Source organism: Oncorhynchus mykiss, chromosome 9, assembly GCF_013265735.2.
Source record: "Oncorhynchus mykiss isolate Arlee chromosome 9, USDA_OmykA_1.1, whole genome shotgun sequence".
NCBI classification, from domain to species: domain Eukaryota; kingdom Metazoa; phylum Chordata; class Actinopteri; order Salmoniformes; family Salmonidae; genus Oncorhynchus; species Oncorhynchus mykiss.
In genome coordinates this window covers 15,017,734-15,041,657 of record NC_048573.1, presented here as the reverse complement: position 1 = coordinate 15,041,657, position 23,924 = coordinate 15,017,734, and the positions used below count along the sequence as shown (strand labels likewise).

General features: G+C 43.5%; 1 pseudogene; it reads left to right on the top strand.

The window, feature by feature from the left end:
• Positions 1 to 6,277: 6,277 nt before the first annotated feature.
• On the top strand, positions 6,278 to 23,627 carry LOC118966000 (annotated as a pseudogene).
• The last annotated feature ends 297 nt before the right edge of the window (positions 23,628 to 23,924 follow it).

The window sequence follows — 23,924 nt, the reverse complement described above, 5'->3', positions numbered from 1 at the left end:
CCTCAGTAAGCCAGTGACTCAGCCCCTGTAATAGGGTTAGAGGCAGAGAATCCCAGTGGAAAGAGGGGAACCGGCCAGACAGCAAGGGCGGTCCGTTGCTCCAGAGCCTTTCCGTTCACCTTCCCACTCCTGGGCCAGACTACACTCAATCATATGACCCACTGAAGAGATGAGTCTTCAGTAAAGACTTGAAGGTTGAGACCGAGTTTGCGTCTCTTACATGGGTAGGCAAACCATTCCATAAAAATGGAGCTCTATAGGAGAAAGCCCTGCCTCCAGCTGTTTGATTAGAATTTCTAGGGACAATTAGGAGGCCTGCGTCTTGTGACCGTAGCGCACGTGTAGGTATGTACGGCAGGACCAAATCAGAGAGATAGGTAGGAGCAAGCCCATGTAATGCTTTGTAGGTTAGCAGTAAAACCTTGAAATCAGCCCTTGCCTAGCACTGGAGTAATATGATCAAATTGTTTGGTTCTAGTCAGGATTCTAGCAGCCGTATTTAGCACTAACTAAAGTTTATTTAGTGCTTTATCCGGGTAGCCGGAAAGTAGAGCATTGCAGTATTTTTCTGCATCATTTTTGGACAGAAAGTTTCTGATTTTTTCAATGTTACGTAGATGGAAAAAAGCTGTCCTTGAAATGGTCTTGATATGTTCTTCAAAAGAGAGATCAGGGTCCAGACTAACGCAGAGGTCCTTCACAGTTTTATTTGAGACGACTGTACAACCATTAAGATTAATTGTCAGATTCAACAGAAGATCCCTTTGTTTCTTGGGACCTAGAACAAATACAGGTAACGAGTGGAGGACAGAGGAGCCTCTTAAAGAAGAAGTTACAGGTCTGTGAGAGCCAGAATTCTTGCTTGTTTGTAGGTGACCAAATACTTATTTTCCACCATAATTTGCAAATTAATTCATTAAAAATCCTACAATGTGATTTTCTGGATTTTTTTTCTAATTTTGTCTGTCATAGTTGAAGTGTACCTATGATGAAAATTACAGGCCTCTCTCATCTTTTTAACTGGAAGAACTTGCACAGTTGTTGGATGACTAAATACTTTTTTGCCCCACTGTAAGTCTGTAACAGTTTGGGTCTGGAGTGTCTCCCCCTTCGAAGAGGGGGATGACTGCGGCAGCTTTCCAATCTTTAGGAATTTCAGACGATATGAAAGAGAGGTTGAACAGACTAGTATTTGGGGTTGCGACAGTATTGGCGGATAATTTTAGGAAGAGAGGATCCAGATTGTCAAGCCCAGCTGATTTGTAGGGATCCAGATTCTGCAGCTCTTTCAGGACATCAGCTGTCTGGATTTAGGAGAAGCGGGGGGGGGCTTGGGCAAGTTTCTACGTGGGGTACAGAGCTGTTGGCCGGGGTAGCCAGGTGGAAAGCGAGGCCAGCCGTAGAGAAATGCTTGTTGAAATTCTCGATTATCATGGATTTATCGGTGGTGACAGTGTTTCCTAGCCTCAGTGCATTGGGCAGCTGAGAGGAGGTGCCCTTATTCTCCATGGACTTTACAGTGTCCCAAACGCTTTTAGAATTATTGCTGCAGAATGCAAATTTCTGTTTGAAAAAGCTAGCCTTTGCTTTCCTTACTGACTGTGTATGTTGGTTCCTGACTTCCCTGAAAAGTTGCATATCACGGGGACTTTTCAAAGCTAGTGCAGTGCCCTACAGGTTATTTTTGTGCTGGTCAAGGGCAGTCAAGTGTGGAGTGAACCAAGGGCTATATCTGTTCTTAGTTCTACATTTTTTGAAAGGGGCATGCTTATTTAAGATGGTGAGGAAGGCACTTTTGAAGAACAACCAGGCATCCTCTACTGACGGGATGAGGTCAATATCCTTCCAGGATTCCCGGGCCAGGTCGAATAGAAAGGCCTGCTCGCAGAAGTGTTTTAGGGAGCGTTTGACACTGATGAGGGGTGGTCACTTGACCGCGGACCCATCACGGACACAGGCAATGAGACAGTGATCGCTGAGATCCTGGTTGAAAACAGCAGAGGTGTATTTAGAGGGCAAGTTGGTCAGGAATATCTATGAGGGTGCCCATGTTTACAGATTTCTGGTTGTACCTGGTAGGTTCCTTGATAATTTGTGTGAGATTGAGGGCATCTAGTTTATATTGTAGGACGGCTGGGGTGTTAATTATATCCCAGTTTAGGTCACCTAACAGTACTATCTCTGACGATAGATAGGGGGCAATCAATTCACATATGGTGTCCAGGGCACAGCTGCGAGCTAAGTGGGGTCTATAACAAGCAGCAACAGTAAGAGACTTATTTCTGGAGAGATGGATTTTTAAAAGTAGTAGCTCGATCTGTTTGGGCATAGACCTGGATATTAAGACAGAACTGCGCAGGCTATCTCTACAGTAGATTGCAACTCAGCCCGCTTTAGCAGTTCTATCTTGACGGAAAATGTTGTAATTGGGAATGGACATTTCTGGTGGCCTTTCTAAGCTTAGGGAGGAGGCTTCTGATGTTAGCATGCATTAACCCAAGGCTTTTCCCGTTACAGAAGTCAACAAATGAGAGCACCTGGGGACACACAGGGCCTGGGTTAACCTCTACATCACCAGAGGAACAGAGGAGGAGTAGGATAAGGGTACGGCTAAAGGCTATAAGAGCTAGTCGTCTAGTGCGTTCGGAACAGAGAGTAAAAGGGGCGTGGTAGGATAGATTCAGGGCATAATGCGCAGACAAGGGCATGGTAGGGTGCGAGTACAGTGGCAGTAAACCTAGGCATTGGGTGACGATGAGAGAGGCTGCATCTCTGGAAGCGCCAGTTAAGTTAGGTGCGGTCTCCGCATATGTGGGGGTGGGGCAAGGGAGCTAACCGAGGCATGTAGAGCGGGACTAGGGGCTCCGCAGTAAAACAAAACAATGAGAGCTACCCTAAACAACAGCATACAAGGCATATTGACATTAGAGGGAGGCATAAAGCAATCACAGTTGTTGATTGTGGATGGCTAAGACAACAATGGGTAATCAACTAAGATGACAACAACAGGTAAATGGCGATGAATGGGCAGAGAGGGTCAGTTAGCTACACACAGGGCCTGAGTTCGAGGCTGGGGCTGACAGAAAAACAAAATTAAGTACCGCGATAATGAACAGTCGAGTAGGCATCAGCTGTGTCGTCGAGTGATCATAGGGTCATAGGCTAACTTCTGATGGAGGTTCCGGGTATGAGGTCAAAATAAAAATAGCAGAGCCGTACCACGTTGGGTGAGGCAGGTTGCAGGAAGGTATATTTGATAAAAAAAAATGGAAAAAGAGATTTGAATGTATACAGAAAAAACTATAAAATCTGAATATTTACACGGGACAAAAACAAACGCGTCTTGCTGCTACGCCATCTTGGATAGATGTCAAGCTCTGCATGTTTTTTTCAATAGTCTCACGGAATATAGGCCTACATTGAACACCACACATTGGCTGTTACTATGGGCTGAATGATAAAACAGGTATTTCCGTGTTAAAATGTTACAGGTTGCATTTTCTCCATAGTTTTTTATGGTTGGCCACTCTGGTAGGCCTACATTATGATCAAATAGCCACTGTAGCATACTTGACGACTGTTAAAACTAATTTAAAGCAGGTACAGCCTCCGGGTTCACAGTAAACGCGTCCCGGAAGTTGCACAGAATTTTCACAATGTTGAAGTTTGCACTTAGCAGACCTGAAATTTGCTCAGTGCTGAAAAATATTAGAGAGAACACTGGTTACAACCACTCCCTGTCATGGCTGGCTGAAGGACTGGACCAAGGTGCAGCATGGTAAGCGTACATTTTAACTTTATTTAAACAATGACGGCGAAAAAAACTAAGAAAAAAAAACCAACCGTGAAGCTTTGGGCTATGTGCCCTGAACAACTACACAGTTAACTTCCCACAAAACAGGTGGGGGAAAAGGGTACCTAAGTATGGTTCTCAATCAGAGACAACGATAGACAGCTGTCCCTGATTGAGAACCATACCAGGCCAAAACATAGAAATACAAAACTTAGAAAAAAGGACATAGAATGCCCACCCTAGTCACACCCTGGCCTAACCAAAATAGAGAATAAAAAGCCTCTATGGCCAGGACGTGACACCCCCAAACCTGGCAGCAGCCCACACTGGTGACGGCTGCCGTGCTCACCGCAATCAACTTCTTGCTTTACCTGGCTGACCTGGCCTACACCTCACACCTGGTGTTTGTCAGTGTGTGAGAGAGGAGGGAGAAAAACTCAAATTAATCCAGTTGCTCTTTCTACATTGCCTTTATCTTCACCAAGCAACTGAAAAGACAGCTCTATAATATCTGATTGTAGATAATGTATTATGTAGGCTACAGTTGGGCTGAAGTCACTTGAAAGTGAAATCCTGTTATTAACTCTCTCTCTCTCTCTCTCTCTCTCTCTCTCTCAATTCAATCAATATCTTTACAAAGGTACATTCAAAAGTCATGTTGTCATTTCAGTTTCACAGTTATGGATGCTCTGAATCACCTGGCTGTTTGTTTCTTTGTGTTCTTGCAGAACACTGGATGAGGACAAGACAACACTGATCCCCTCCTCAGACACAACTAAAGACTCTGAACAGGTGAACTGCTACTGTATCAATACTGTATTACAGTACAAAACCCCCACTACCCTATATAACTGTTTAACTGTGTAACTGTATATAACACCGTAAAACACTGGTGCTCCAAACCAATCATTTTCTTTTGTCAAGTGATTTCTTACGTCAAACAACACAAAAACATGTTCAGACACCTCCTTGTCTGAAGGACAAGTGGATGAACCGGTTAATGTCAAGCCCTGCATGTTTTTTTCAATAGTCTCATGGAATATAGGCCTACATTGAGCACCACACATTGGCTGTTACTATTGATCTGAGTGTCTGGGTGAGGTCCGCTGCTAATGTCCACTGATGCTATATTTCTTCTGTATACCTAATAAACTCTATGTTTCATATTTTATTTTCATCCTTTATGCTAAATAATAAATTATGTTTGAATCTCAGTAGTATTGCCAGCTCAGTCAGTAGTCTTTTTGTGCTTCTGAACAACTGATCTGATCTGATCAACTGAAAACTATTGTTTCTTTCTTTATAAGGAAGTTATTCAAACAATTCTGATCTGGTATGAATGTATATAGTGGGCATGAAGACTTGTAAGACCTGTTGAGGGGAAGGGCACCTTTTTCCTTTCAACTCATCAAGATTTAAAATAATTTGATGACGTCTGAAAGTCACTTGAAAGTGGGATCCTGCTATTACAGTTTTTCTCAAATGCTAAAACACTAAAACTCATTGGCTGAACAAAGTTCTCAGTTGCATGGACTCATTTACCTAACTATGCAGTCTGTTGTCAATACCTTAAACCATTTCACATGGTAAAACACCATTTTCAGATCTCACTTAGACTTTTCAGAAAAACTCTAAACACATTCTCATTCTCAAAACACATTCTGCACTCTAAAGCACATGTCATCCACTTATTTAAATTGTTTATGATCCTGTGCTCTATTTCTATGTCAAGTACCTTAGTGCTGCAGGATCATAAACAATTTAAATAAGTTACATTAACTCAAGGAAACATGCTCTTTCCACCCTGTCCATCACTCTGAAGCCGCTCCCTTTCTTTGGTCAGCTGATTTCACAGAACAGGCCTGTATTCTCACCATCAGCAGTATTTACCCAGGCACTCCTTTAGCTGACTTGGTTCTGGGTTTGGATATGAGAGAACAAAACAAGTCCTTCCCGTGGATGTGCCCTTCCCCGTTCATGTCCTTCTCTAAAGTAGTTCTTCACAAATTGTACCCAAAAAATTTGGAAAAACAGGAATATGTGCCTAGACTGATATTATATCATGGTAGTTTATTGATGCATGTGATAATCGTAGCATGGGACATTTATATGTATCTTTTACATTTGTCAAATGTAAATATATCCTTACGTTTTTTGAGAATGTGTTAACCACAAAACTATCGTTGTTTTGTTTTTGGCCTTTGTACTTTCAGTAGTAAATCATATCTTTGTAATGACAAGTTCTTATGTCACCACCTGTTACATGAGTCTATAAACTTCATGTCTGACCTTGTTCACTCACTAATAAAGTACGTTCCTTTTCAATATATTAATCATTATGTGGCCTCTATTGAGCTCTCTCTCTCTTCTCTAAAATCAGCTGACTTGCTGAGAGGGGGAGTACAGTACTGGAGTGGTGAGGTGGGAGGAGAATGCGGGGCTGTTCCACTATAAGACCTGTAACACACATCGCCTCTTTCTCTTTCTTCTTCTCTATTCCTCTGACTGCAGAACTGAAACAAACCATCTCCAGGAGCAGAGGTAAGTTAAAAGTGATGAAAAGATGCTAAGATGTTTTATTTTTTTATTTAGTCAGAATTTTTATGGAGTGGGCATCCTGTGGTGGAGAGTCGACTCTAAAATAATTGATTCCTCAGCTAGTTGCCTGTTGACTCCAGGTGTCAAGCTTCCATTCCACAAGGAATCCACTCATAAGCTTGAGTATTTTTTTGCAAAGGATGACACTGAGTAGTTGCCATAGGCTACTTCCGAGAACACAGTCTTGCATCTACCAGGCAGTCAAAACCATGCATCCATCCATGCATCAGAAGCTGCATCTCGCAATGCTTTATTTCACAAGTTAACTAAAGTAGGGGCAGGCAGACAGACACTCGAAACCATGTGCACAGGCTATATCTTGGTAATCAGTATCTCGCAATGTCTTGTCTTGCAATAAATCAAAGTTTATCTGTCAATACTTCGTAAAGTCATCAAAATAATATTAAAGTGTAGATTAGACTATCAATCAATAAGTCCCCACATGTTTTTTCATACATCAGCCACAGACACTCACAAACTATTGACTGCCGATCACTGTTCATGGTGCCGAAATTGCGGCAGGTCTATGCAGCTGCCAATTGAATCAATTATAAGCTTTTTTTGTGGTGCCAGGGCATACCTTTTCTTTAGCTAATGGATAAAAGTTTATTGGTAGGCCTATTTGTTAATAATCTTCTCATGTTAAGCCTATTTCACGAAGCTATATGCGATGTCTGGTTTGCGGCAATCATGTAATTAGCCTTCTTCAGTAATTAAAGTTGGAGATTCAAACACCGTAGATTGTAAAATACATTGTCAATGCAACTTTATATTAATCAGCAACCAATATATATTTTGAATATACAACGGTCTTGTATAGCCTACCTGAACCAGCATGAACTTCAGCCTTCCTTGCGCTCTCGCCCAGCTTGATTAGAAAGTTATAGTGCATAAACCAGTCTATTAATGCCAAATAATACAGCCTAGTCTCAGAGTATTTCGTATTATTCTGTACGTAAATCTGAGACACACCATTTAGTAAATAATGTTACGTTCAGTATGGTTACAGAAGACAGATGGTTACTTAAGGCAAAAAGGAAAGTAGGGTGGCTGGTCAGAGTGGATGGGTTGACATATACAGTGCCTTGTGAAAGTATTCGGCCCCCTTGAACTTTGCGACCTTTTGCCACATTTCAGGCTTCAAACATAAAGATATAAAACTGTATTTTTTTGTGAAGAATCAACAACAAGTGGGACACAATCATGAAGTGGAACGACATTTATTGGATATTTCAAACTTTTTTAACAAATCAAAAACTGAAAAATTGGGCGTGCAAAATTATTCAGCCCCCTTAAGTTAATACTTTGTAGCGCCACCTTTTGCTGTGATTACAGATGTAAGTCGCTTGGGGTATGTCTCTATCAGTTTTGCACATCGAGAGACTGACATTTTTTCCCATTCCTCCTTGCAAAACAGCTCGAGCTCAGTGAGGTTGGATGGAGAGCATTTGTGAACAGCAGTTTTCAGTTCTTTCCACAGATTCTCGATTGGATTCAGGTCTGGACTTTAACTTGGCCATTCTAACACCTGGATATGTTTATTTTTGAACCATTCCATTGTAGATTTTGCTTTATGTTTTGGATCATTGTCTTGTTGGAAGCCAAATCTCCGTCCCAGTCTCAGGTCTTTTGCAGACTCCATCAGGTTTTCTTCCAGAATGGTCCTGTATTTGGCTCCATCCATCTTCCCATCAATTTTAACCATCTTCCCTGTCCCTGCTGAAGAAAAGCAGGCCCAAACCATGATGCTGCCACCACCATGTTTGACAGTGGGGATGGTGTGTTGCTTTTACGCCAAACATAACGTTTTGCATTGTTGCCAAAAAGTTCAATTTTGGTTTCATCTGACCAGAGCACCTTCTTCCACATGTTTGGTGTGTCTCCCAGGTGGCTTGTGGCAAACTTTAACCAACACTTTTTATGGATATCTTTAAGAAATGGCTTTATTCTTGCCACTCTTCCATAAAGGCCAGATTTGTGCAATATACGACTGATTGTTGTCCTATGGACAGAGTCTCCCACCTCAGCTGTAGATCTCTGCAGTTCATCCAGAGTGATCATGGGCCTCTTGGCTGCATCTCTGATCAGTCTTCTCCTTGTATGAGCTGAAAGTTTAGAGGGACGGCCAGGTCTTGGTAGATTTGCAGTGGTCTGATACTCCTTCCATTTAAATAGTATCGCTTGCACAGTGCTCCATGGGATGTTTAAAGCTTGGGAAATCTTTTTCTATCCAAATCCGGCTTTAAACTTCTTCACAACAGTATCTCGGACCTGCCTGGTGTGTTCCTTGTTCTTCATGATGCTCTCTGCGCTTTTGACGGACCTCTGAGACTATCACAGTGCAGGTGCATTTATACGGAGACTTGATTACACACAGGTGGATTGTATTTATCATCATTAGTCATTTAGGTCAACATTGGATCATTCAGAGATCCTCACTTAACTTCTGGAGAGAGTTTGCTGCACTGAAAGTAAAGGGGCTGAATAATTTTACACGCCCAATTTTTCAGTTTTTGATTTGTTAAAAAAGTTTGAAATATCCAATAAATGTCGTTCCACTTCATGATTGTGTCCCACTTGTTGTTGATTCTTCACAAAAAAATACAGTTTTATATCTTTATGTTTGAAGCCTGAAATGTGGCAAAAGGTCGCAAAGTTCAAGGGGGCCGAATACTTTCGCAAGGCACTGTAACGTGAAAGGATGCGAGTTCAAATCTCATCATGGACAATGAGTTTAGCAACCCAAAGGTTGTGAGTTTTAATCTCATCGTGGACAAGGTTTGCTAATTAGCAACTTTTCAAGCACTTACTACTTTTTATCTACTTTGCAACTTCTTAGTATGTTAGATAACCCTTAACTCCAACCTTAACCATTTTAGCTTCTCCTAACATTCAAAATCAAATCAAAGTTTATTTGTCACGTGCGCCGAATACAACAGTTAGACCTTACAGTGAAATGCTTACTTACAGGCTCTAACCAATAGTGCAAAAAAAGATGTTAGGTGAACAATAGGTAAACAAAGAAATAAAACAACAGTAAAAAGACAGGCTAAATACAGTAGCGAGGCTAGAAATGTAGTGAGGCTACATGCTACACCGGTTAGTCAGGCTGATTGAGGTAGTATGTACATGTAGATATGGTTAAAGTGACTATGCATATATGATGAACAGAGAGTAGCAGTAGCGTAAAAAGAGGGGTTGGTGGGTGGCGGGACACAATGCAGATAGCCCAGGTAGCCAATGAGCCGGCACCATTCTCACTCAGAGCCCTCTGTTGCACAGATGTTTGTGTTTGTCACGTTCCCTGAGTTTTCCCCGCATTCCCAGCAGTAGGTGCTCGTCGATTCAGGTGCGGCTGAGAATTTTATTGATAGAGCTTTAGCCTATAGTTTAGGGATCCCCATCATTCCCGTGGATGTGCCCTTCTTTTTTTGTGAAGAAGAAGGAGGGAGGTCTGCGCCCGTGTATTGACTATTGGGGTCTGAATCAGGCGTTTCTTCACCAAACTAGATCTCAGGAGCGCTTACAACCTGGTGCGTATTTGAGAGGGAGACGAGTGGAAGACGGCTTTCAGTACCACCTCTGGGCACTATGAGTACCTCGTCATGCCGTACGGGTTGATGAATGCGCCATCACTCTTCCAAGCCTTTGTAGATGAGATTTTCTGGGACCTGCACAGGCAGGGTGTAGTGGTGTATATTGATGACATTTTGATATACTCCGCTACACGCGCTGAGCATGTGTCACTGGTGCGCAAAGTGCTTGGTCACCTGTTGAAGCATGACCTGTACGTCAAGGCTGAGAAATGCCTGTTCTTCGAACAGTCAGTCTCCTTCCTAGGGTATCGCATTGATGGAGAGTGACCGCATTGCAGCTGTGCGTAATTGGCCGACTCCCACCACGGTAAAGGAGGTGTAGCGGTTCTTAGGGTTTGCCAACTACTACCGGAGGTTTATCCGGGGTTTTGGTCAGGTAGCAGCTCCCATTACCTCACTGCTGAAGGGGGGCCCAGTGCGCTTGCGGTGGTCAGCTTAGGCGGACAGGGCTATAAGTCACCTGAGGGCTCTGTTTACCTCGGCTCCCGTGTTGGCCCATCCGGATCCCTCTTTGGCGTTCATAGTGGAGGGGGACGCGTCCGAGGATGGGATAGGAGCTGTGTTCTCTCAGCGCTCGGGTACGCCACCGAAGCTCCGCCCCTGCGAAACTATGATGTGGGGGACCGGGATCTGTTGGCTGTCATCAAGGCCTTGCAGGTGTGGAGACATTGGCTTGAGGGGGTTAGACACCCTTTTCTCATCTGGACTGACCACCATAATCTGGAGTCCCGGGCGGCGAGGAGACTGAACCCTCGCCAGGCAAGGTGGGCCATGTTTTTCACCTATTTTGTGTTTACCCTTTCCTACAGACCAGGCTCCCAGAACGTTAAGGCAGACGCATTGTCCCGGCTGTATGACACAGAGGAACAGCCCATGGATCCCACTCCCATACTCCCCGCCTCTTGCCTGGTGCCGCCGGTGGTGTGGGAGCTGGACGCGGACATTGAGCAGGCGTTACGTGCAGAGCTCGCTCCCATCCAGGGTCCAGCTGGGCGTCTGCATGTTCGTCTGCTGTCTGCGACTGGCTGATCTTTTGGGCCCACACGTCACCCTCCTCTGGTCATCCTGGGATCGGTCGGACGGTGCGCTGTCTTAGTGGGAAGTGCTGGTGGCCCACTTTGGCCAAGGATGTGAGGGTTTATGTTTCCTCCTGCTCAGTGTGCGCCCAGTGTAAGGCTCCTAGGCACCTGCCCAGAGGTAAGTTACATCCCTTACCTGTTCCACAACAGCCGTGGTCGCACATGTCGGTAGATTTCCTGACCGATCTTCCTCCTTCACAGGGTAACACCACGATCCTGTTCATTGTGGAACACTTTTCTACGTCCTATCGTCTCCTCCGTTTGCTCGGTCTCCCTACGGCCCTACAGACTGCGGAGGCCCTGTTTACACACGTCTTCCGGCACTACGGGGTGCCTGAGGATATAGTGTCTGATCGGGATCCCCAGTTCACTTCGAGGGTCTGGAGGGCGTTCATGAAACGTCTGGGGGTCTCGATCAGACTTACCTCAGGTTTTCACCTCGAGCGCAACGGGCAGGTGGAGAGAGTTAACCAGGATGTGGGTAGGTTTCTGAGGTCTTATTGCCAGGACCGGCTGGAGGAGTGGGCAGCATTTGTGCCCTGGGCAGAGATGGCCCAGAACTCACTCCGCCACTCCTCCACTAACCTCTCTCCCTTCCAGTGTGTATTGGGGTATCAACCGGTTCTGGCTCCTTGGCATCAGAGTCAGACTGAGGCTCCTGCGGTGGACGACTGGTTCCGGCGCACGGAGGAAACATGTCCATGTCCACCTTCAGCGTGCCGTGTTGCGCCAGAAAGTTGGCGCAGACCGCCACCGCAGTGAGGACCGGGTCTGGCTCTCGACCCAAAACCTGCCCCTCCACCTGCCTTGTTGGAAGCTGGGTCCGTGGTTTGTGGAGCCATTTAAAGTCCTGAGGAACGTGAACAAGGTTTGTTTTAGGTTACAGCTTAACCGTGTTATCCCCTTGTTCCATGTGTCTCTCGTCAGGCCGGTAGTGGCTGGCCCGCTCCAGGAGTCTGAGTTTCGGGAGGTTCCTCCGCCCTCTCTGGACATCGAGGGGGCCCCGGCATAGTCTGTTCGTTCCATACTGGACTCTAGACGTTTGGTGAGGGGCCTTCAGTACCTTGTGGACTGGGAGGGGTATGGTCCGGAGGAGAAATGCTGGGTTCCGGTGGAGGACGTGTTGGATCATTCAATGCTGTGAGTGTTCCACCGTCTCCATCCGGATCGCCCTGCGCTTCGCCCTCCTGGTCGTCCCCGAGGTCGGTGTCAACGCGCTGCTGGAGCCACGCGTCGGGGGGGGGGGGGGGTATTTAACCCTCTGTTTCCCCTCATGTCCTTGTCGGTTATTGTTTATTGTATGTGATGGTGCAAGTTATGTTCTGGTGTCCGACGGGTTTTGCATCCACTTATTTTATTTTGTATATTTTGTTTTTTGCATATTCATTAAACTGCTCCGTTTATACCAAGTTCACTCTCCTGCGCCTGACTTCCCTGCCACCAGCACGCACCCATTACACCTGTTGTATTTGGTACATGTGACAAATATATATATTTTTGATTTGTAATACATGGAACGGCTGGGGGGCCCAGAGGAGAGAACCACTGGTCTAGGCATGATGTTGAAATTCTCCGGGTAGGATCCTTGATCCTTGTCAATACTTGGCATATTGGTGAAATCTTCTAACAGACAATATCTTCTTTAAGTAAATCAATCAAACCTTTATTAATGCAAGTGCAGACAGAAGTTGACACGCATGTGTCAGAGTAAGTTCTGCACACCACATAAGGGCACAGCTGACTTTATACATGTGATCACTCCCTATTGGTATGATCACCTACGTCAATGTATGTGTGTATCAATAAGCTGAGGTTACCTTATAAGGCAACCTAGTACAGTAGCTTCTCTGAATTTATTAGCATTGTCCACTGTCACACAAGATCAAAATGTCAAAACCAGACAGTTGTTACTTCTCTTTAGCTACTCCTGTTGCTCTAACTCCTAAAAGTTTTGGGACACTGTAAAGTCCAGAGTAAGAGCACCTCCTTCCAGCTGCTCACTGCACTGAGGCTAGGTAACACTGTCACAACCGATAAATCCACGATAATCGAGAATTTCAATAAGCATTTCTCTACGACTGGCCATGCTTTCCTCCTGGCTACCCCAACCCCGGCCAACAGCTCTGCACCCCCGCAGATACTTGCCCAAGCCTTCCCAAATTCTCCTTCACCCAAATCCAAAAAACAGATGTTCTGAAAGAGCTGAAAATCCTGGAACCGTACAAATCAGCTGGGCTGGACAATCTGGACCCTCTCTAAAATTATCTGCCGCCATTGTTGCAACCCCTATAACCAGTCTGCTCAACGTCTCTTTCAAATCGTCCGAGATCTCTAAAGATTGGAAACCTGCCGCGGTCATCCCCCTTTTCAAAGCGGGTGACACTCTAGACCCAAACTGTTATTGACCTATATCCATCCTGCCCTGCCTTTCTAAAGTCTTCGAAAGCCAAGTTAATAAACAAATCATTGACCATTTCGAATCCCACCGTATCGTCTCAGCTGTGCAATCCGGTTTCCGAGCTGGTCACGGGTGCACCTCAGCCACGCTCAAGGTACTAAACGAAATCATAACCGCCATCGATAAAAGACAGTACTGTGCTGCCGTCTTCATCGAACTGGCCAAGGCTTTCGACTGTCAATCACCGTATTCTTATCGGCAGACTCAAAAGCCATGTTTTGTCAAATGACTGCCTCGCCTGGTTCACCAACTACTTCTCAGACAGAGTTCAGTATGTCAAATCGGAGGGCCTGTTGTCCGGACCTCTGGCAGTCTCTATGGGGTTACCACAGGGTTCAATTTTCGGGCTAACTCTTTTCTCTGTATATATCAATGATGTCGCTATTGCTGCTTGTCATTCCCTGATCCACTTCTACGCAGCTGACACCATTCTGTATACATCTGGCCCTTCTTTGGACATTGTGTTAACAAACCTCCAAACGAGCTTCAATGCCATACAACACTCCTTCCGTGACCTCCAACTGCTCTTAAACGCTAATAAATCCAAATACATTCTTTTCAACCGTTCGCTGCCCGCACCCGCCGCCCGACTAGCATCACTACTCTGGATGGTTCTAACTTAGAATATGTGGACAACTACAAATACCTAGGTGTCTGGCTAGACTGTAAACTCTCCTTCCAGACTCATATTAAACATCTCCAGTCCAAATTTAAATCTAGAATCGGCTTCCTATTTTGCAACAAAGCCTCCTTCACTCACGCCGCCAAACACACCCTCGTAAAACTGACTATCCTACAGATCCTCGACTTCGGGGATGTCATTTACAAAATAGCTTCCAATACCCTTCTCAGCAAACTGGATGCAGTCTATCACAGTGCCATCCGTTTTGTTACCAAAGCACCTTATACCACCCACCACTGCGACCTGTATGCTCTAGTCGGCTGGCCCTCGCTACATATTCGTCTCCAGACCCACTGGCTCCAGGTCATCTATAAGTCGATGCTAGGTAAAGCTCCACCCGCTCCAGCAGGTATATCTCACTGGTCATCCCCATCCCCGCCATTCCTTCCAGTTCTCCACTGCCAATGACTGGAACGAATTGCAAAAATCGCTCAAGTTGGAGACTCATATTTCCCTCACAAACTTTAAACATCAGCTATCTTAGCAACTAACCGATCGCTGCAGCTGTACATAGCCCATCCAATCTACCTACCTCATCCCCATTTTGTTTTTATGAACTTTTCTGCTCTTTTGCACACCAGTATTTCTACTTTCACATCATCATCTGCTCATCTATCACGCCGGTGTTAATTTGCTAAATTGTAATTACTTCGCTTCTATGGCCTATTTATTGCCTTACCTTCTCATGCCATTTGCACATACTGTATATAGACTTTATTTTTCTATTGTGTTATTTGACTGTACGCTGTTTATTCCATGTGTAACTGTGTTGTAGTTTACCTGGTTAAATAAAGGTTGGGAAAAAAACTAAAAAGGACTAATATAGATAGATTGTGCAACGTATAGTGGCAGAGTTTTTAGACACATAGCAACTGTGTCTTATTATTGTAACGGCGGTTAAAAGAACTGGACCAAGGTTGAGCGTACATTTTCTCTTTTATTTGAAATGACGCCAACAAAACAATACAAAACAAACTGTGAAGCTTAAGGCTATGTGCCATCAAACAAAGTTAACTTCCCACAAACACAGGTGGGAAAAAGGGTACCTAAGTATGGTTCCCAATCAAAGACAACGACAGACAGCTGTCCCTGATTGAGAACCATACCCTGCCAACACCTAGAAATAGAAAATCATAGAAACACAAAACATAGAATGCCCACACCAACTCACGCCCTGACCAAACCAAATTATTGAGATAAAAGGGATCTCTAAGGACAGGGCGTGACAGTAACACCCCCCCAAATGTGCAGACTCTGGCCGCAAAACCTAAACCTATAGGGGAGGGTCTGGGTGGGCATCTATTTGCGGTGGCGACTCTGGTGAGGGACGTAGACCCCGCTGCACCTCTGGCTTGGCCCACTTAGGTGGCGCCTCTAGAGCGGGGACCCTCAACGCCAACCCTGGACTGGGAACCCTCGTAGCGGGCCCCAGACTGGGCACCCTCGCTGTGGGCCCCAGACTGGGCACCCGCCTCTGGAGGCTCCGGAATGTAGGGCGACACTGGAGGCTCCGGACTGTAGGGCGACACTGGAGGCTCCGGACAGCAGGGTGACACTGGAGATTCCGGACTGGACGCAGGCACAGGACTCACCAGGCTGGGGAGACACACAAGAGACCTGGTTCTGGGAGCAGGCTCAGGACTCACCAGGCTGGGGAGACATACAGGAGGCCTCTTCCTTGGCCGAGGCACTGGATACACTAGGCCGTGGAGAAGCACTGGCGGTCTCAAACGCAGAGCTGGCACCACCCGTTCTGGCTGGATGCCCGCTTCCACCCACGCTGGCACCGAGCACACCGGCCTGTGAATGCTCAGCCTCGACACAGTGCGCATCACCCCATAGCACGGGGCCTGACCAGTCACATCTTCACCACGGTATGCACAGGGAGTTGGCTCAGGTCTCCAACCTGACTCAGCCACACTCCCCGTGTGCCTCTCGGGCTTCCTTGTCAGCCGTGTTCCCTGAAGCTGTTGCCTCTCCACTTTTGCTGCCTCCAGTTCCTCCCGTGGACGGCGATACTCCCCAGCCTGTCCCTTACCGTCCAGGATCTCTTCTCGTGTCCAGGAGTCCTCTTTACCACGCTGCTTGGTCCGTTGGTGGTGGGTAGTTCTGTAACGGCCGTTAAAAGAACTGGACCAAGGTGCAGCGTGGTGAGCGTACATTTTCTCTTTTATTCGAAATGACGCTGACAAAAAAATGAACACTACAAAACAAACCGTGAAGCTTAAGGCCATGTGCCATCAAACAAAGTTTACTTCCCACAAACACAGGTGGGGAAAAGTATGGTTCCCAATCAGAGACAACGATAGACAGCTGTCCCTGATTGAGAACCATACCCGGCCAAAACCTAGAAATAGAAAATCATAGAAACACAAAACATAGAATGCCCACCCCAAATCATGCCCTGACCAAACCAAAATAGAGACATAAAAAGGATCTCTAAGGTCAGGGCGTGACAATTATAAGGCCTGCAGCAAAACATATGAACCTTAAGGTCCCCTTAATCATTAATGGGGAGGGTCTTTGGGACCCACCCCCTACAAAATATCTTCACGCCTAGAATAAAAACCTACAGACCTCTGTCATGTGAGTAAACTGAATGGAAAAAAATTATGAATTACTGATGGCATTTTGGAAAATCTGATGCCGTGAGAATTGTCCTCTAGAATAACACACATGCTTAGATAATAATTACATTACCAACATCTGTAGTAATACTCGTCCTGTCCGAATAGGGATATATAACACAGCAAATAATATCCTTATTGGCTTAAGCCAAAAGCTTTGGGACACAACATGGGGAGTCTTTGTATTGGTTGGACTGTGTATCGTTCTGGTGGGTGGCGACAGAAAATAACCCTACCACGATTTAGCTGGCTTCAACAAACAACTCTATCCTACTTATCAGACAGCAATCAAATAAATAGTAGGAAGTATTGCGTGTTCTAATGTCATACTTAGAACGTATAATGCGGTTCAGACAAAAGTTGGATTCACACTGTTTATTTGATAATGAGAGACACATTTCACTTAATGTCTGGTAAGTATAGTTCCTAGAAATTATACATATGCCTTTGTTGACAGGAGAAAACCATTTTTTGGAGTGAAGGCATCTATATTGTGGTAACCCACCAGAAGGATTCATAACTCAGGGAGTACAAACAATTCACAGACTACAAAGTAGCCAGCAGATTCGACCAACTTGCAAAAGCTGTACTAGGGTCGGACAGCATTCTTGTATAGATTAAGACACCGTAGAGCCGGCGAGGGATATGGCTCGTAAAAACGTACCTCAATCCAGGGATGAGAAATATTTACTCAAAATTATCCCATTTGCCCAACTGTTACACAGATACATTTTATTTATTTTATTCAACCTTTATTTAACCAGACAAGTCAATTAAGAACACATTCTTATTTACAATGACAATGACGGCCTAGCAAGAGGCAAAAGGCCTCCTGTGGGGCTGGAATTAGAAATATAAATAAACTAATAGAAAGCCTATTTTGTTTGAATATATGTGTAGGAACAAGAATATTTCAGTGCGCATCCTTGACAGATCCCGTGGGATAATGCAGAACACTCTCGACACCAATTGGGAAGCATCATGCTCATGCCAGTCGTCTCTAGAATGAAAAATGTGTCTTCCTAGTAGGACTCCATTTCAGCGTGTATTGGGAGACGAGCATGAGTTGACACCTTCAACGGGACACAGAGTCGACTCCAAAAATCATGGAGTTGTCAACCCCCGTGCCAACTGGGTACCCTTGGTAGCTTCTTCCCAGTAGTCTCTTTGTGTTGTTATCTAGCAACAACATAGTCACTAGCGATATTCCCTCTAAAGCTTACTACAAGCCGTTTTTCGTCTCAAAAGGGGCGGCTCCATGTAATACGTTCCAGTACTCAACATACTTTTTTACTACCTGAAAATTGAAACTCCTTATCCTTCCTTCTGCTGCCGTGGGGGTAGTGCTGTCACTTGGTTACTTTATCTGATATATAGGCTATTCATCAAAGTATCTTATTTTGCATTGATAGCCAAATATAATCTCTTAAACTGTTCAAACAGTAAATCAAACAACAAACTACCCAAAATTATATTTTGTTTAGAAGTAATTACTAGTGATTACAGTCTATTGTGAAATGTTAGAACCGGCTGTAGCTAACTAGCTAGCCACATGCTTTATTCTCAGTGACCAAAATATGATGAAACTCTACTTTTAAAAGACCTTCGCTTGGTAATATTACTATTTGTCACTCTTGAGATGCCGTAGCCAGTAAACTTCCTATTAATAATCTGAATTAATCTGATAACGCAATAAATCTATTATTCATTTTGACCTTCATACCGAAAAGGTCTTAGTCATGCAATTTTACATCTAACTAAGTTGTTTGGTGCTATATTTCGCAGGTGAAAAATGCTGCTGAACTTCGGCTTGGCTCAAGAAAAACATTTGTGTTTCAAAACAAACAAAGAGGTCACCGTTCCACCATAATATATACACAAACTGTTTTGAACTGTTTCGGATTGGGAAGCATGTTTTACACCTTTATGGGCAAAGTGTTCAGTTTGAGATTCAGACTTAAAATGCTTTTCCAAACACCTAGTTTGTTGAGTTATCATCGTTACTGAGATTGTTGATTAGTTTGATTCTTCCATATACAGTATAACATTCCTCAGTTGAAATGCCATGTTCTCTGTCTACAGAGATAACTCACCTGTCAACCTTCTCTTCCTTGGGTGGATTACACAACTAAAGACCATCATGGCATGCAAGTAAGTGTCAACAGATTTAATTGTTATTTCAAATGTTTTTGAATGTTTATGATTATTGAGGGACACAATTAATAAATATTTGGGTATGGTTTCCTTGGCCAAGATTAAGCCTACTCCCAGAGTAAAAACATTCTCAATTAAGAATAGCTCAGGCTTAATCTGAATCAGGGAAACCAGCCCTTAGTCTATTTCAAGTCAATTTATTCCCATCGGTCACAATAGTGAGAAGACATTCTTCTTTTGTACGTTACAGGCTCTAGAAGTTAAAGTTAATAGGTCATATTATGCATTATTAAGGTGTCCAGTATGATTAAGAGATGTTTCATATGATTTCTCAAAATGGTCCCAAGATCAAGGAATGTTTTTACAGATTATTTCCTTTGAAAATATAATATTTAAAGGACTACACTGAGTTAACCAAACATTAGGAAATCGTTCCTAATATTGAGTTACACCCCCAATTACAGTCTCAATGCATCAGGGCATGGACTCAACAAGGTGTGGAAAGCGTTCCACAGGGATGCTGGCCCATGTTGACTCCAATGCTTCCCACAGTAGGGTCAAATTTGCTGGATGTCCTTTGGGTGGTGGACCAATCTTGATACACACGGGAAACTGTTGAGCGTGAAAACCCCAGTAGTGTTGCAGTTCTTGACACATACCGGTGTGCCTTGCACCTACTACCACACCCCGCTTAAAGGCACTTAAATATTTTGTCATACCCAATCACCCTCTGAATGACACACATACACAATCCCTGTCTCAATTTGTCTCAAGGCTTAGAAAGCCTTCTTTAATTAACCTGTCTCCCCCTTCATCTACACTGATTAAAGTGTAATTAACAAGTGACATCAATCAGGGAACATACCTTTCAACCTGGATACACCTCGTCAGTCTGTCATGGAAAGAGCAGGTGTTCTTAATGTTTTGTACACTCAGTGTAGTATATATGTGCCTTCATTTTCCATACATTGAATCCATAATGCTTGTGGTATATGAAAGATTGTCTCAGATCTCTCAGATATTTGATTCGACATGTCATTTCATTCAAATCAGAAGTATTACATATGTGAATTTATTTCACAGGACAAAAGACATACCATCAAACATAGAAAATATCATATCAAAAAGTATCTGCATCCAAGCAGGACCTCCTGCACGGTATCTTTTGGTAACAAATAAACAGAGTCTGGATAAGGATGATCAACTCAGAAAATCGACCTTTGGAGAGAGAGAGCCCACCAAGGTCAACAAAACCATACTGATAGTGGGTGAGACAGGAACAGGGAAATCAACTCTGATCAATGCCATGGTCAACTACATCTTAGGTGTAGAGAAAAAGAACGAAATCTGTTTTGAGATTGTCGAGGAAGAAATTAGAAGTCAGACTGAAAGTCAAACTACAGCGGTCACTGTTTATGAAGTGTTTGGATATGAGGGCCTGAGATCCTCCTTCCCTCTCACTATCATTGACACTCCTGGGTATGGAGACACCAGAGGGATCCAAGAAGACAAACTGATCTCTGAAAAACTGTATCAATTATTTAGATCTTCAGATGGGATTCACCAAATTGATATTGTGGGTTTGGTGGTGAAGGCAACTGAGAATCGACTCAGTGACAGACAGAAGTACATTTGATGCAATTTTGTCTTTATTTGGCAAAGACATGGAGAAGAACATTGTAGCCCTCATAACACACTCAGATGGTGGGGAACCTACTGCTGCTCTGAAGGCCCTGGAAGTAGCAAAGGTCCCTGGTGCCAGAGATAAGAAGAATCGTCCTGTTTATTTCCTTTTTAACAACCGTCAGCATAATGCTTGTTGTGAAACAGAGAAACAGGCCAAGAAAGAAGCATCCGCCATGAGGCATGCACAGAATATATCAAAAGATGGCATGAAGGAATTCACAGAGTTCCTTGGGGGAATAATATCTCAAAACGTGAAGATGACAGAAGGAGTTCTGAGAGAGCGCAAACAACTGGAAGCATGTATCATCAACTTACAGGGGAGAATTGAGATGATCGAGCTGAAGCAGAATGAGATCCAGCAGACTCAAAGAGCTCTACAGGAGCACAAGGAGGAGGTGAAGAACAACAAGAACTTTACATACTATGTGAATGTCCCTTGCAAAGAAAAAGTCAAACTGGAGACAGGATGGGCTACCACCTGTCCAACCTGTAAGGAAAACTGTCACTATCCAGATTGTTGGTGGATCACATCACTGTCATGGTGTAGTGCTATGAAAAATAACAAATGCACTGTGTGTACTAAGAAGTGCTCCTTCTCAACTCATGAGAAAAAACAAGAAATATATGTAAATAAGACAAAAAAGGAAGAAAGGACTCACGATGATCTAAAAAAGAAGCATGAAATCAATGAGAAAGGGATGGGTGAAAAGGGGAATTTGATCTCTATACTTGAGGAAGAATTGGAGAAAGCTAAGGATGAAAAGGTAAATCTGGTGGAAAAATCATACCAGTGTGTGATGAGCCTGGAAGAGATTGCTCTAAAAGCTGATGCATTTTCCACTCATGTACATCTGGACTTCCTGATTGAGAAGATGAAGGAGACAGGAAACACAGAGAAGCTTCTGAAACTGGAGGAGATGAAGAAGAGAGCTGAGGAGGAACCCAAGGAGGGGATGAGTTACTTGAGAACTGGATTGAAGTGGGGAGTACAGGGTTTCTTTCAATGAAAAGCGCTCATATAATACAGAATAAAGAATGCTGGAGTACAGTATTATTTTTCAAAAGCTTTGACCACAGCACCTACTTTCATCTAGCACCTACATGTACTTTTTATATATACATATGTTAACTACATGCAGTTTAAGACTTGTGGTTCATGGACTTTTTCTTTGCAATTCCAACATAAATCAGGTGAAATATATTTTTGTCACTTGAATGTCATTGTATCTGAATGCACCACAATTGAACATGTTTATCAATCTGTATGGAGGAGAAGAAAACATATACATATATACATTATCATATGATTATTATATTATTATCACATTATCATATTATCATATCATATACATTATCACTAACAATTTTGAATTACTATGTCATATCCTACAGTATAAATAGGTAACTGCCATATTTGTCATCACACATGCTGCGGAAGGTAAACGCTGGAACATTTGTGTATGTTGTCTAAATGTTTCCATATAAGATGTATATAAATAAATCAACAACTGCATCATATGAGTTCTGACTATCTTGTATATTGTCAGTCTCTAAGTTTTGCAACTGCCATACATTTTGACCAAGGCAACGTTAATTCCATCAACACTGAGGCACCAAAAAATTCACTCGAAGCTATTACAGCAGCAAAAGGTACCTGTGCAAAAATGACAAGAATCAACCAGTTCATTTTGTGTTTAATCGCCATCAATGTGAACTCCTTGATGAGCAATATGTGTACTGTGGCAAAAGGCAAAAAATATCGGACCCCTCCCTCAGTGGCCGGTCCAGTTCCAGGGCCACATTCATGGACTCTAAGGCCAATTGTTGACTGGGGGATAAAAGAAGACATCGCCACAACAGCAGGTGACCAACAGAGGGAGCCAAATGCATGGGAAATACAAGTACTGGGACTTAAAAAAGAACCAACCTATAGGAAGACTGAGGAGGCGTGTTATGAACCGACCTACCAAGACGACGCCCCAACGGAAGAAAACCTATGGGCATCAGAGCCAGAGGACCTAACTTTGGACTAAGTGCTACCATACGTAATGCAATGGCACTCTGTGTTAAGATAGATTGCACTCCCGAACATCTTTCCCCAAACTGAGTGTCTAAAAGAGATATAAAAGGAGGAGAGATCAGTGCCTAGGCATGATCCTCTATCCATATGATTTGGACATCATAGAGAATCATCAGACCAGGTAAATTACTTTTACTATACTCTGTTTGTATTGACTACTTTGATATCAAGGCGCGAGCATAATATAGACTGGTATTTCTTAAAGAATTGTGTTGTACTATGCATCTCGATAAAAAGAATAAGTGAACAAGATTGTGTACGAGAGAACTTCGCCCCTCAACAATGCGAGGTGTGGAGAACTCTTGATAGCAACAACGTTCCATCTTTGGTGTGTCAGTAACAATCGCAGATCGGCAAGAGTGAAAAAGCCCAGGAATAGTTAAAGCCTCCTAGTAGCCAAAAGGTCGATAAGAAGGAATCAATATCTAAACAGTAGGCAGTAAAAACTATAGGAAATTCAGACTAAATAAGAAGATTATAGTAGTATAAACAGCAGAGGGCTGCTAAAATATTACTACTCTTATAGAGACCAGTTTCGGGAAGGACCAAGGGAATAGAGCGTCAAGGTAAATATATGGGTGTTTGCTTTGTTTAAAGAGTCATAAAGAAGTGTGTTAAGCTTTTTACCTTTGCAAAATATTACGTGGCATAGCATAGCGCATTAAGGATTGATTGAGCATTATTGATGTATTGGTACTGTATAACCATTGAATTGTAATAACGTGTATAAAGACCAAAAAAAGATTGACTTAATAAAAGCTTGAAACTTTGACAACTAGGCCAGATTAACGATCTGGAGAGCAAACGCCTCTGACACTCTCACTGAACAGAAAGTGACCCTGGTTATAGGTTAAAGTGATTGCACTAAAGAATATTTCATTGTGTGGACAATAATATATCTTTGGAAAAGTCAAATACATATGACAATACTAGTTTCCAAGTGACTACTAGCTGACGAGCATAATAACTAACAGAAAATAAGTTATTAGGTATTGATATATAAAAGAAGAAGACACAAGGTAAGGGAGTATAGGAAGAGTCTATAAACATAAAGTAATAAAGTACTCATCTATCCAAGGCCCCATACTAGACCGGCAAATAAGGGAGTGACAACGTGAATGAAGGAACAAACCCAACTCACGCGAAGGGCCATTATGAATACATAGAAGAG